Raw genomic sequence first — 12,394 nt, 5'->3', positions numbered from 1 at the left:
CATGACTCTTGACTCCTGTAGCTCCTGAATGGCCTTCTTGACGAACTCCTGAGGGTCTGGCTCTCCTTGCCTTGCTCCTTCTTGAGTGAAACGTGCTTCGAAACACGCCTCCATGTGGTGCCCAAGCGCCTCCCTCGTGACCCTAGCTAGGTCGGTGGCCCTCCAGGGGAGAGCCCCTGAGCCCTGCCTGAGGAGGGCGCCGGGCGCGCTTTCCTATGCGATGGAAGGAGGTTCCTCCTAGGAAGGCGCGGGCCCAGAGGGGCCTTCCTCCTGAGGGGCCGGGCCGGACGATGTCTTCTTCTTCTTGGGGGCGGTCTTGGGAAGCCTCCTGCTTCCGCGATCCGGGTCTTCCAGTGACGCGGCCTGAAAGGCTCGTTCCAGGGAACACACCGCGTCCTTCTCTTCACAGGGCACCGTGATGACTCCGCCACTTCCTGGCATCTTGAGGACGTTGTAGCCGTGGTGAGTTACGGCCATGAACTTGGCTAGTGCTGGGTACCCAAGGATGGAGTTGTACGACAGGCGAATGTGAGCGACGTCGAAGTCGATGAGCTCGGTGCGGTAGTTGTCGCATGCCCCGAAGGTGACAGGGAGGCGGACCTGCCCAATCGGGACCGTGGAGTCATCGGTGATTCCGGAGAAAGGCTTGGTTGGCTGAAGCTGGCTATAGGGCACTTGAAGATTGTTGAATGTTTCCACGGACAGGACGTTGAGCCCTGCCCCGCCATCGATGAGGGTCCTGGTGACTACCACGTTGCTGATGATTGGGGAACAAAGCATCGGGAGGACTCCGGCTGTAGCCGCACACTTGAGCTGATCTGCTGAGCTGAACGTGATGGCGCACGCCGACCACCTGAGAGGGCGCGTGGCTTCGAGCCTGGGGAGGGCTGCATTCACTTCGTGGGCGAACTGCTTGAATATGCGTTGAGAGGCTGGGGCTTGAGCCCCGCCAGGATGCAGGCGATCGCGCACGGCTCCTGGAAGCCCCCATCCCCCTCGTCCTGGTGGCGGTCCTCGTTTCTCCTTGGCTGCGGCGGCAGCGGAGGGAGGCATGCGTTGCCTTGCGGGCGATCCTCGCGAGGTTGATCGCGCCACCCTTGGCGCGGGCCACGGTCTTCCCAGCGTCCTGCGTTCCTTCCTCCTCCTCGACCGTAGCCCCGGTCACCGCGGTCGGGGCGACGGCTGATCCTTCCTTCTCGCACGGCTTGGAGCTCTTGACATTCGTTGGTGTTGTGGGTGTGGAGGACGTGGTACACACAGTACCGACTGCCCTTGGGAGGTCCGGGCTGATCTCTGCCCCGCTTGGTGTCTGGTTCTGCCGCGAGCACGGCAGCCCCCTTGCGCTTCACATCCTTGGCCTTGGGCTTCTTCTCTTCTGGGTCTGCGGCCGGCAGCTCGAGGAGGGAGAGACGCCCTTCATCAGCCCTGGCGCACTTGGTTGCCAAGTTGAACAGCTCCAAGGAAGTGCACAGGTCTTCATGCATCGCCAGCTCCTCCTTCATCTTGACATCACGCACGCGGGCGGAGAAGGCTGAGATGATGGCCTCCTCAGTCACCTTGGGAATCTTGAGGCGTGCGTTGTTGAAGCGCTGGATGTACTTCTATAGGGTCTCCCCGGGTTGTTGCTTGATGCGGCGCATGTCGCTCACGGCGGGTGGCCGGTCGCGAGTACCTTGGAAGTTGGCGATGAAGCGGGTGCGCATCTCGTCCAGGAGGAGATCGTGCCCGGAGCCAGGTTCAGGAGCCAGGTGCGGGCCCTGTCCTTGAGCACCATGGGGAACCAGTTCGCCATGACCTTCTCGTCTCCGTTGGCAGCTTCGATGCCTAGATCGTAGAGCTGGAGGAACTCCACAGTGTCAGCTGTGCCGTCGTAACGAGGAGGCAGATCTGGCTTGAACTTGCCGGGCCACGCGATGCTGCGTAGCTCGGTGGTGAAGGCGCGGCAGCCTACTGTGGCCATAGGAGGCCTTGGGTGACGGAGAGCTTGGTCTTTCACGTCCCCACGGGCTGCAGCTGGGAGCAGCGCGGGGTCTTGACGCGCGGGAGCAGGAGCATGGTCGCGACATGCTGGAGCAGGGAGCACCCGGGCAGCTTCTTGTGGGCGAGGGACTTCTTGGCAGCTCTGCTCTTGCCGCACTGGCACCTGACGGAATGGGTTCCGCCCAGGGGCCACGCGCCTTGGAGCCATGGCGCCTTCCTGAGGAGGAGGCGGCCGGGGCACCGCCGGAGCTTCGTCGCCCGCGCGGGGCGGGGTGCGGTGAAGCGGAACGAACAGCGCAAGAGAGCCCCCTGCGGCGCGGACGAGCTCGGCGACGCGGTCGAGCCATTCTTCGTAGACGTCGTCGACGGGACGGTAGCGCAGGAGCTCGTTTGCCGCGATCAGCGCAGCTCGAGCCTCCATGGGCGTGCGGAGCGCGCGGGACGAAGAACCAGCTGGGGTGAGCGAGGGAGTTGCGGTGCGGCCGTCTTGCCGCACGAACGGATGCTGAGACGATGCTTGCTGCTCGTCCCCCATCGGGCCGGTGGCGGAGTTGATGGCAGGTGACAGGGAACGGCGAAGACGCCCGCCGACAGGGCCCGTCTGGGCGATACGGGAAGCGAGAGCGGCCCGGCGCTCGGTGCGGGCCCGACGAGCGTCAGACATGGGCGCGATGGTCGGAGGAGAACGGGGTGGTGGAAGACGAATTCTGGCACACCCCTACCTGGCGCGCCAAATGTTGGATTTCGGGTTCCGGCAGACCCTTGAGGTTCGAACACTGGGGTGCGCGCGGAGATTTCGCCTCCTACCTACCTGCACCCCTTCGCCTCGCTAAGATCTAAGCTATGAAAAGAACAACACAAGAGACACAGGGTTTATACTGGTTCGGGCCACCCGTTGTGGTGTAATACCCTACTCCAGTGTGTGGTGTGGTGGATTTCCTCTTGGGCTGACGATGATGAACAATACAAGGAAGAACAGCCTCGCGAGGGTCTGTTCTTGGCTGGGGCGATGAACTGCTGGGAGGAGTCCAGTCACCCTTCTCTCTCTCTCCGATTGTTGATCTCCAACTGATCCGATCCCCTCAACCCCCAATCCTGTGGGTGGCTGGTCTTATTTATAGAGGCCCTGGTCCTCTTCCCAAATATCGAGCAGGAAGGGAGCCAACAATGGCGGGCTAATTTGAAAGGGGACAACTAGTACCAGCTATCCTGACAAAAGTAGTCTTCGCCTGCACAAAGCTCTGGTGGTGATGCCGTCTTGGGCTCCACGATGACCTCCGTCTTGCAGTCCTCCTGGTCTTGGTCTTATTGCACCGAAATGGCAACCTTTTCCTGATGACTCGTTACTCCGCGGCTGCGCTTGCCCCCTTTGCACCAAAGGGGAAAGGAGGACACTGCGCGGGCTGGCACCCGCCTGGCGCCCGTGGTCGTCATGGCTTGCGTCACGGGCACCTCATGAGATACCCCGCCTTGATCTCTCTGCCTCCTCGCAAGCCAGCCTGATGAGGCTGTGCCTGAGGAAGCTCCGCGTAGTCCGCCCCGCGAGGCTTGGCCCCTCGCGAGGGTCTTGGGTCTGTGTTGGTGAAGATGGGCCGTGCTGGGGCCCCCTTTGAGCCACGCCGCAGGCCGCAGGCAAGCAAGTCTGGAGACCCCCGTTCCCAGAACGCCGACACATTGGCCTCGGCCCACAACTGGACACAGCCAGGGACCTAAGATCCGCTCGGCACCGGATGTCCGGTGGTTCCAGGGGGACCGGTCGTCCACTTGCGTCGGACGTCCGCTGAAAGTGTTCTGTGGTCGGGACAGCAGACGTCCGGAAGTCTTGGACTTCCATTAATATTGTCGAGCGTCCGGTGCAGGGTCGGACGTCCGATCGCTTGGAGGTCTGTAGCTAGCGTAGGCTGGTCTTCAGGCGCCGGTCATCTGCCGAGGGTCGGATGTCCGCTCGCTGTGAGAGGCTGATCGTCCGGTGTCGTCCGGACATCCGCTCGCTGGAACTTCTTCGGTAGTTCCTCTTCTTGTTCCTCGCACTTGGTGTCCTTGCCGTCTTTTCCAATGCTCCTAGCTATTCCATGGTCTTCCTCTTGGTTCCTGATCATGCATAGCACGCACGTTTGAGGTAGTAGCCATGTCTCACATGTAGAAAGTGGAGGTTCGGAGACGAGCGAGTTCACCTTGTATCCAATGGCGTATAGTCGAGGTCTCATCTTATGTACCCTTGGGTCATGGGGAGTGGTCGAAGTGGACATGGGGATGATCGTAGGATGCTCCACATCACCAAGTCTCCTTCAAAATTGGAGCATACAAAGAAACTTTGGAGTGTGATGTTGTTCCTATGTCCGTTTGCCACCTCCTTCTTGGACGACCATGGAAATTTGACCGAGGCGTCATCCACAACGGACGAACCAATCACCATAGCTTCAAGATGAAAGGGAAGGAGTACGTTCTACGACATATGTCTCCAAGCAAGCTACAAACCATCATGGAGATAATAGTGAGTGAGTGAACCACCACAAAGAAAGTGAGCGCCACAAGCCCAAATCGAGTGCCTCCACGATGAGCGACAAGAAGAACTTAGTGCTATTTGCCACCAAAAGTGAGATGAGAGAAGTGTGTGAGAACCCATCAAATGTTATGCACTATGTCCTTTTGTGCAAGGATGAGGCACCAAAAACTAACACCTCCACAATCTACCTTTAGTTTTATCTTCTCTATTGCAGGATTTCCAAGATGTATTCCCCGACGAACTACCTCCGAGTCTACCTCCACTGCAAGGCATTGAACACCGCATCGACCTCATCCCCGGCGCACCTCTTCCTAACAAGGATCCCTACCGCGTCAACCCCGAGGAAACCAAGGAGATCCAATGGCAAGTACAACAACTTATCGACAACGACCATGTACGAGAAAGCTTGAGCCCTTGTGCCGTCTCGGTAATCCTTGTTCCCAAGAAAGATGGTACATTTCGCATGTGTTCCGATTGTCGTCCTATCAATGCTATTACCGTTCTATATAGATATCCTATTCCACACCTTGATGATATGTTAGATGAGCTTAGCGGAGCCACAATTTTCTCTAAAATTGATCTTAAAAGTGTCTACTATCAAATACACATCCAAGAAGGTGATGAATGGAAACCCGCTTTTAAAACCAAGTTTGGCTTGTATGAGTGGTTGATCATGCAAATGGGTTTATCCGAAGCACCTGGTACTTTCATGCGAGTCATGCATTTTGTTCTTCGCCCATACATTGGCGTATTTGTTATGGTCTATTTCGACGATATTCTTGTATTCAGCAAATCTCTCAAAGCTCATGTCACCCATCTTAGAACCGTGTTGCAAAATCTTAGAAAGAGCGCCTTTATGCTAATACGGACGAATGCCTTTTTGGTGTTGATAATCTCGTTTTCTTGGGTTTCGTTGTATCTTCTAAGGGTGTTCATGTAGATGAATCTAAGATCAATGCTATTAAAACTTGGCCCCAACCAACAAACGTGCAACAAGTGCATAGTTTTCTTGGTTTAGCCGGTTTCTGAAAGCAATGATCCTGAAGATTACCTATCATGGGCATTGAACATCGACAAGATCTTTCGTTTGCACAACTATGAGGAAGAGAAGAAGATCACCATGGCATCCCTTGAGTTCCAAGATTACGTCCTCATATGGTGGGAACAATTCATCGAGCGACGAGAAGCACCCATCACCACTTGGGTCTAAATGAAGGATGCCATGAGAGCACGTTTCGTGCCAACCTACTACAACCGAGACGCCTTCAAGAAACTCCAACTCCTCAAGCAAGGAACAAAGAGCATTGAAGAATACTACAAAGAACTAGAGGTCGACATGATACGAGCTAATGTCATGGAAGATGATGAGCAAACTATGGCACGCTTCTTGAATGGACACAATCATCCCATAAAGAAGATCACCGACTTCCAAGCTTACTCCAACCTCATCGAGCTAGTCCATCAAGCTACCAAGGCGGAACGTCAAGTGCATAATGACTTCAAGTACACCAAGTACTCTTCCAAGAGCTACGGCTTCTCCAACACCCAAGCTTCAACGACTCCAACAACTTATACCTCAACCAAGCCTTCCACAAGCAACCGCGACAAGTCAAGTTACAAGAAAACTTCGACAACCTCAAGTCGTCCTCCTAGTACAAACAACTTCAAGCCGAGAGCTTCACCAACAACTACTCTAACCGACGAGACTGTCAAGACAAGTTCCATCAAGTGCTTCACATGCGGCGGCCGAGGCCACAAGTCCTTCGAGTGTACCAACAAGCGCACCATGATCCTCAACGGCGACGAAACCTATGACTCCATGAGTGAAGAGGAAATGGAAACCCTTGAGCAAGTGGCCATGCACCGACAAGTGAACGTAGATGAAGATGATCAAGTGTTTTGTGACGAAGACTCGAACCCCGCTCTCGTTGTATCCAAGGTCTTGACACTTCAACATCAACAAGACCAAGACCAAACATGCCATATCTTCCATACCAAGGCCGGCATCAATGGAAGGTCCGTCAAGGTCATCATCGATGGAGGGAGTTGCCATAACTTAGCAAGTGCAGAACTATGCTCCAAGCTCCAATTGGTCAAGACGAAGCACCCACACCCATACAAGGTTGAATGGCTAAGCGACTCCAGCACTATCCAAGTCGAGCATATGGTGCAAGTTTCGCTCGAAATTGGAGCATACGAAGACACTTTGGAGTGTGATGTCATTCCGACATCCGTTTGCCACCTCCTTCCTGGACGGCCATGGCAATTTGACCGAGGTGTCATCCACAACGGGCGAACAAATCACTATAGCTTCAAGATGAAGGGAAAGGAGTATGTGCTACGACCTATGTGATGAGGACATCACTAACAAAGTTACACCCACAGCCCCTACTAATACATATACATGACCAATTACTAGAGCTCGCGCACACCAATTAAATTACCATGTACTTTCGTTTCTTGGTAATGATTCTAATGTTCATGAGATTATGATGCCGCCTAAATTGGATACATTTGTCTTGCTTACAAATGAAGGGCCTATCTTGGACAAGAATGATGATCATTGGAGCAAGATCAAGCATGGATATGATGGCATGCGCAAGGGGAACAACAACAGAGTTATAAGTGATGATTTCAGGACTTTGAAGACACCATAATGAGTGCGTGAAGCCTTGGACGAAATATACAAGATGCCACTTCATAAATTTTGTCCAGAGGCTATTATAGGTGTTGCGTTACCTTATTATTGGGCCAGGCCCATGTAATTTCGAAATACTTGAGTATAGGCTGTTTTTAGAGTCTGTATGTGTGGGGAAACAAGAGTTAGGGTTGGTTTCGGACACCTCCTCCAAGGGCCACGAAATTCCCCCCTCTTCCTCCATATATACATCCCTTAGGGAATCGTTTAGACTTTGGGTTTTGTTTAGACTAAATATTTGCCATAGCTACAACTTCACGTACTTCATTTGTGTTCAACGACCAGACAAAGGCATCACAGAACCCCACCTTCATTAATAAAGTTTTCCTCTTATATTCGCAATATCCAGATTGCAATCTCAGTTTCTTGCTTGTTCTTCATTTGCTCACAAGAAACAAACCCTCGTGGTTAGGTTGATCATGCTCTGGCGTGGTCAATAACCCCTTGGAAGTTGGTTTAGCGATTGCTAAGGCGCGACTTCTCACACGTTCGTAGTCAGATCATCAAGGTCGACTCCCATAGAAAACGATAGTCACCATCTCATCGAAACATCGGGACACCTTCCCCTCTATCACTATGTCTCCTAGCCAAGTAATTGCCGACAAGCAAGCCACCCATCATGGAGAGAAAAGTGAGAGAGCGAAAGAGAGTGAGCGCCACAAGCCCAAATTGAGTACCTCCACGATGAGCGACAAGAAGAATTTAGTGGTATTTGCCACCAAAAGTGAGATGAGAAAAGTGTGTGAGAACCCATCAAGTGTTACGCACTATGTCCTCTTGTGCAAGGATGAGGCACCAAAGACTAACACTTCTCACATCCTACCTTTACTGTTGTCTAATATCTTGCAGGAATTCCAAGACATCTTCCCCAATGTGCTACCTCCGGGACTACCACCACTATGAGTAATCGAACACCAAATCAACCTCATCCCCGGAGCACCCCTTCCTAACAAGGCTCCCTACGGCGTCAACCCCGAGGAAACAAAGGAGCTCCAATGGCAAGTACAACAACTCATCGACAATGGCCATGTCCAAGAAAGTTTGGGCCCTTGTGCCGTCCCGATAATCCTTGTTCCCAAGAAAGATGGTACATTTCGCATGTGTTCCGATTGTCGTCGTATCAATGCTATTACCGTGCGTTATCGTTACCCCATTCCATGCCTAGATGATATGCTAGATGAACTTAGCGGAGCCGTAATTTTATCTAAAATTGATCTTAAAAGTGGATACTATCAAATACACATCCGAGAAGGTATTGAATGGAAAACCGCATTTAAGACCAAATTTGACTTATATGAATGGCTTGTTATGCCAATGGGTTTATCCGAAGCACCCGGTACTTTCATGAGAGTCATGCATTTTGTTCTTACATTGGTGTATTTGTTGTGGTTTATTTTGACGATATTCTTGTGTTTAGAAAATCGCTTAAAGATCATGTCACCCATCTTAGAACCATGTTGCAAACCCTTAGGAAAGGGCGCCTTTATGCTAATATGGATAAATGCCTTTTTTGTGTTGATAAGCTTGTTTTCTTGGGTTTCATTGTGTCTTCTATGGTTGTTCATGTAGATGAATCCAAGATCAATGCTATTAAAACATGGCCCCAACCAACCAACTTGCACCAAGTGCGTAGTTTTCTTGGTCGAGCCGGTTTTTATCATAGATTCGTGAAGGATTTTAGCACCATTGCTTCACGTGTACTCTACCACCCGTCTATGAGCTCACGCGCGGACAGATATATGGAAAATAACGTATGGAGCAATGCACCATCCTTCCATTTCAAACCGGAAAGACTACAGGTTCAGTCAGGTCAAAAGGAGGAGGATCTTCATTGCATCGAAACCCAAGTATTCATGCTTTACATGGTCTATCACCCGCCCCGCTACTGTTGGATCACGGGTTCTCGCAAAACCCTCAAGGTTCAAACACTTGGGTGCGCACAAAGCTTTCCTTCCTACCGATCCACGCCCTAGCTCGCTAATATATCGCGGACGAACTCGACGAACTCGCAACACAAGGAACACAAGGTTTATATTGGTTCGGGCCACCGTTGTGATGTAACACCCTAATCCAGTGTGCTGGTGGTGGATTGCCTCTTGGGTTATGGATGAACAGTAGAAGGGGAATAACAGCCTCCTGAGGTTGAGGTGTTCTTGTGCTCGGTGAACTTGTGTGGGTGAGATGCCCCTCGACGAGTTGGCTCAGAATCAGTTGTCCCTACGGTGGTGGCTAGCTCTACTTATATAAGCCCTGGTCCTCTCCCCAAATATTGAGCGGGAAGGGAGCCAACAACGGCTAATTTGAAAGGGGACAGCTACTACAACTTATCTGACAAAAGCGGTCTTCGCCTGCGAAAGGCTCTGATGGTGACGCCGTCTTGGGCTCCACGGTGACCTCCGTCCTACCGTCCTGTTGTTCTTGGTCTTGTTGCACTGATATGGAAACCTTTGTTTGATGCCTCGATACTCCGTGCCTGCGCTTGCCTCCTTAGCACCAAAGAGGAAACAAGGATGCTGCATGCGCTGGCGCCCGCCTGGCACCTGCCTGATCTTGATCGTCATGGCTCACGTCACGAGGGCCTCGCGAGGTTTGCCCTGCCTTGATTTCTCCGCTCCTCGCGAGGCAGCCTGGTGAGGCCACTCCTGAGGAGGTCTTGTGTTGTCCGCCTCGCGTGGCTTGGCCCCTTGTGAGGGTCTTGAATGTCTCGTTGATGAAGATGGGTCATACAGGCCTGCAGCACAGCCACGCCGTGGGCCGCAGGCAGGCAAGTATGGGGACCCTCATTACCAGAACGCCGACAGTAGCCCCTGGGCCCAAGGCACGCTCGGGCTTGGCTTCGAGGCGAAGCCAAAGGTCAAGTACGGAGTGTCGTGGGCCCCAAAAGCCTGCGGCCTCGGTCGACGTGTGGCGGTTGATTGGGCGTGGGCATGTCCGCTTCCCCATGCTTCCTTGGAGTCCGCCTGGCTATGCGGCCCCTGCTACCTACACAGTTATTCTTCCATCGCCCACGCCTTACTTCCCCAATTCCTCTGCTCCCTCGAGACTCTGTTCCTTCTCCCAATCTGACTTGAGCTCTGCTTCCTCCATTGCCATGGCGCCGAAACAAGAAGACAAAGGGAAGAAGCCTTAGTCTTCGCCAAGTGCGCCCTCGGCCATCGTGCCTGCAGTGGGCCGATCCTTGGTGCTCAGCGATGAAGCCATGCACAAGGTGCATCCAATGCTTGCTTCCAGCTTCAACGAGTGGGGGAAGACGATGGCCTGGCCTGTCTCTCGCGCTTGCATCGCCGAGGCAGCCACCGAGGTCCCAATCTTCATCTACGCCCTCTGGGCTGGCCTGATTCCTCCTTTCTCCGCCTTCTTCAATGCGGTGCTTGAGTATTACCAGATCCACATGCTGCATCTCGACCCTCAATACATGACTGTCCTTGCCGTCTTTGCCTTTGTGTGTGAAGCCATGGTGGGCATCGTTCCTTCTGTGGCCCTCCTCCGCCATTTCTTCTCATTGCATCTGATTGACCCTTGGCGAAGCTCGGGGTGCATGAGCTTCCAGGCCATGGCCGCGACGGCAGGCACGGGGATCGACTTCGAGCTTCCTCCATCCACGAGCGAGTTTTGGACATGGTGGGTGTTCGTCGATGCCGGGGTGCTCAGCCCTCTATTCCATTCTCCGTCAGCGCCTGCCGTTCCCAACTCCGGTTGGGGCCACAAGAGGCTCGCGAGCCCCTGTCTTGTCCCAGTCTGGCTCAGGCTGAGGAGGTTGAAGGACCGCGGCGTGACCGCACCTATGGTGGTGAAGGAGTTCGTCAGGCACTGAGTCGCTCCGCTTCAGCGCCATTCTCGCCCGATGTGGGCTTTGCTCAGCAGTCAGGACCATATGAGGTTTCAGGAGTCAGGGCTTCCTCTTAAGACACGGCAAACAGTGCTTGAGGTCCTGGCGGGTGTTACTTCGCCAAGCGACATACCTGGGAAGAGCTGTCTATTGTACCGCTTCACAAACAAGGAGGAATTTATGAAGCAGATGCCTTCGTTCAATGAGTGGGGGCTACGCCCAGACGGCCTGGTGGGGCCCCGTGAGAAACCCACCAACATGGTTCCCCTCTTTGCTGCTGGCGTCGAGCTCACCCCGGGTGTGGATGCAGGGGGTGAGCACCGTTGGTGGCCGATGGTACGAGTGCCGAGGTGTTGATGCCGCCTGGTGCTCCCGAGGCGTCGTCCTCGGGAGCTCGTGACCCTTGCCCTAGGGTGGCGGTTGCGGAGGCGATGCAGTGCGTGATTCCCGAGGCCGAAGCTCCTGAGACCTCGGCAGATCGCTGCGAGGCGGCGCCCGATGGCCCTCCTCAGCTTTGCGCTCCTGAAGTTGTCCCTTCTAGCGCTTGCCCTATTGCACCTCGTACTGGCCGCCATGTCCAACGCTTTGGTCGGCTCTGCGTGGACTTCGAGGAGCTCCGGAAGAGGAAGAGGCCCCCGAGCGGCAGCGGTGGCATCTTCGGGCCGTTGAAGCAGAGGAAGTACATCGTCGTCGACGAGTAAGTACTGAATCTTGGTGGTTTCCTGAGTTTTGCTTTCCTTCCTGACTGTGGTTCTTCAGGGTTCCCGCCGTCAAAGCCGCTGCATCTCGTGAGGAGCGGCCTCCTCTCTTCTTGGCTCCCCCGCCGGTCTTGATTGCCCCGAGCACGCATGTCGCTCCTGGTGCGTGGTCGGCTAGAGAGGCGTGCTTGCCTCCATGGTGCCTTGAGTTCACGGCCTCGTCACCCCTCCTCTGCAGCCTTGCTTGGAGCTTGGCGGGTGTGCCCAGGACCCCTCCTCTGGTCATGGACGGTGGCTGGCTGGCTTCGGTCTTCGGCTCCTCTTCAAGCAATGGGCCCCAATTAGTTCAGGCCTCTCACGAGGCCTGGCTGGTTCCTGGGGCAGCGCCAGCCTCCAGCCCCCTGCCGAGAGAGGGGGCACCGCTTCAGGGCTCTCCCTAGCCCCCGTGGCGGAAGACGAGGTGGGCAGCGTGCTTGAGCTAGAGCACGAACTGAGCGTGGATCGCCACGAGCTCTTCCAGGAGGCGATGGGCACGATGAACCGGCTTGGTGGTGAACTCGTGGACGTCGATGCACTCCTCAAGGCTGAGGGTCTTTGGCTGGTGGAGGAACGGCGTAAGCTGTAGGTGGCTATCAACCTTAGTCATCATCAGCGCGATCTTGACAACGCGAAGGTCGAGGCGT

Source organism: Triticum urartu, chromosome 1 (assembly GCF_003073215.2).
Source record: "Triticum urartu cultivar G1812 chromosome 1, Tu2.1, whole genome shotgun sequence".
NCBI classification, from domain to species: domain Eukaryota; kingdom Viridiplantae; phylum Streptophyta; class Magnoliopsida; order Poales; family Poaceae; genus Triticum; species Triticum urartu.
Note: the sequence above shows the minus strand (reverse complement) of the source record.